The sequence below is a fragment of the Eptatretus burgeri genome, chromosome 16 (genome assembly GCF_056783735.1).
Source record: "Eptatretus burgeri isolate ZD-2024b chromosome 16, Ebu_testis_v1, whole genome shotgun sequence".
NCBI lineage: Eukaryota > Metazoa > Chordata > Myxini > Myxiniformes > Myxinidae > Eptatretus > Eptatretus burgeri.
The window spans coordinates 53,126,961-53,130,106 of NC_140976.1; positions in this window are offsets into that span (position 1 = coordinate 53,126,961).

The following is a 3,146-nucleotide window of genomic DNA, read 5'->3' on the forward strand; positions in this document are numbered from 1 at the left end:
CTGTGTGCCGTTCCACTTTTTATAAGACTAACAGATAACCCGTTTGCACAGAGTTGTGCTTAGGGGAGAGAAAGAGGAAGAGGGGTGGCGAGGGAGAGATAGAGAGGGAGAGAGAGGGGGTGGCGAGAGATAGGGGGGAGAGAGAGAGAGAGGACGGGAGGGGTGGCGAGGGAGAGAGAGAGAGGATGGCGAGGGAGAGAGAGAGAGGGGGTGGCGATGGAGAGAGAGAGAGGGTGGCGAGGGAGAGAGAGAGTGGGGGGTGGCGAGAGAGAGAGAGAGAGAGGGGGTGGCGAGGGAGAGAGAGAGAGGGGTGGCAAGAGAGAGAGAGAGAGAGAGAGAGAGGGGTGGCGAGAGAGAGAGAGAGAGAGGTGGCGAGAGAGAGAGAGAGAGGGGGTGGCGAGGGAGAGATAGAGAGAGGGGTGGCGAGGGAGAGATAGAGAGAGGGGTGGCGAGGGAGAGATAGAGAGAGAGGGGTGGCGAGAGAGAGAGAGAGAGAGAGAGAGAGGGGTGGCGAGAGAGAGAGGGTGGCGAGGGAGAGATGGAGAGATAGGGGGTGGCGAGGGAGAGATAGAGAGAGGGGGATGGCGAGAGAGAGAGAGAAAGAGAGAGAGGGAGATGGCGAGAGAAAGATAGAGAGAGAGAGGGGGATGGCGAGAGAAAGATAGAGAGAGAGGGGCGGGGGGGGTGGTGGCGAGAGAGAGAGAGAGAGGGGCGGGGGTGGTGGCTCGAGTACCTATATATAGAGAGTAGCGACATAGGGGGACCAGAATTTGATGGTCACGTGACACATGGGCGCCATTTTGTTTCACACTCTAGCGCCAAGCTACGCATCGAATCCAGATCTTCACCGAGTGAGCTCGGAGAGACCGAGTTTGAAACTGAATGAAACTTTATTAGTCAAAATGACGGGTTGTTGCGCCTTTGGGTGCAGCAACAAATCTGAGAAGGGGTACAGGATGTATAGGTTTCGTTTTCAATTTCTGCATTTAAGCTTTTAGCCGTCGACAGTGCCTTTAGGCACGGCTCCCGGTATTGGAAGCATGTCATCATGTGACCCATATAAACTTTCAAGGACATCTAAGCTTTTAGAAGTTGTTATCTATGGAAAGAAGAGAAAATTCGTTGTTTTGATAAGTAATTTGATGAACAATTTTGGTATTTGTCTATTTCTTATGTTGACCAAAAACCAGTCAAGTTTTAGACTAAAAAAAGGGAAAAATAATGTACACATATGGACATTAACATGTATGGTATATAAGTCTTACTGTATATGCGTTGAATGTGTTACCATGGTAAAGATTATTGTAATAAGAATTATATCAATCATAGCAGCAATTGATATTATTATTGATTTATTTGATTTATAGCCTGTATGATTAAATTGGAACAAAAAATTACCTATAGAACCACTGCCCCCACGCCTGCCCCAAAAATGAAATGCTTTAAATTTGGGGGCCCTCTTTATGCATGCCGTTGATCTTATTTATTATCATAACCCCAGTAAGGATCAATGGTAGTCTGGGATGTTGGCATCCAGAAAGCTAACAATATGGGCAATCATTATTTAGCAACCCAATTAATTTACATATTTATCACTTAATTGCAAATTCTTATGAAAATACACAATTTGTAATGAATTGTCTGTTTATTTGGTTACCAGGGCAACACATTAGATGGGGTTTCATAAAAAAAAATCTAGCCTACAATCTCTGACCTTCATACTTTCATTTGGTGTATTTCCATTTTTGTTCAGAATCATCAATCATGTAGTATTGTCTTGAAAACTTGCTGTCAAGTTGTTAATATTTCACCAAAATTAATTTTGCTGTAAACACTAATATATAACTAATCATGATATTACGTATTTATACACTTGAATTTGAAAATGCCTGCAGTGTATGAACAATACAGGTAACTCTGCATGCATGTAAGTCAGCCTTATTAAGTCGAATAATCGCACAAGTTTAAACAAATTTTGAAACCGTATTATGCAAGACGTGTTATTTACCTTCTGTGAGGCAGATTTGTTCTATGTCGAACAGATTTCTGTGGTCCCAAGAGATTCAAGTTAAGCAGAGTTACCTGTACTTATAATTTGTAGCATTTCTTTATCGTTCATCATCTTGCAAATTGATGGAACACTGTTGACAGAAATAAAATAGCAAGTCAAACCTACTGCGATTTTTCATGGACTGTTTCTTCACAAGATTGTACCAGTTGAATACTTAACATAAGCATTTTGACATGAACGTGCTTCATAGATTCATCCAATAATTGCATAGCAGGCCTGTGCAATTAACTATTCTTTGCCCATAAAAAAGGGTCATTTCAATTGTTAAGATATTTTTGAAATCTGATACAATCATTTTGGCATAGTCACTTTTTGGTGTGTTTGAGAGCGTGTTGGGTGGTAACTATGATGATAAATTACATGTAGGTATCGGTGTTTGTTGTTTTTGTTTGTTATGGGTGAGATGATAATGTGGTGAGATGAAAAAAGTAAAGCTGGGTGAGGTGGGGAGGGATGGGAAGGGGCAGGTATGGATCAAATTGAGGCCCCAACTTAGGCCTATGGACTCGAGATTTTTATTTGGCTCGACTTCATGTCATTAGCCTACACAGGCCGAGTTTCTCCAAAATGTCTCGTTCTCTGGCAAACTTGCTCTGAGTTTCCTGTGTAATGAGTACATGCATTTTAACATTTTATCACTTTCAACCCCATTGATTCTATAATCAAGATCTTTGGCCGAGTAAAACATGAGAATAAATATATATATATATATATATATATATATATATATATATATATATATATATATATATATATATATATATGTGTCCAGTGATGTATCCCACCCTCCTGATGTATTGCTTCATTCATGCATGCTGCTACGGCGGTAGCGCACGCACCGCGCGTTATCCAGAGTGAAACAAAATGGCGCCTATAGCTGAGTTGTCGCTACTCTCTATATATAGGTACTCTAGTGGTGGCGAGAGAAAGAGAGGTGGGAGACCCGTTTCCACAGAGCTGTGCTGAGGGAATAAGTTTCCAATGGAGTGAAATATTTAAGGAGTTTTGCGTGAATGTCCTTTGACAGCATCATGGCAGGGACCTGTGGAAATACCGCGTGATGTAAAATGTTACT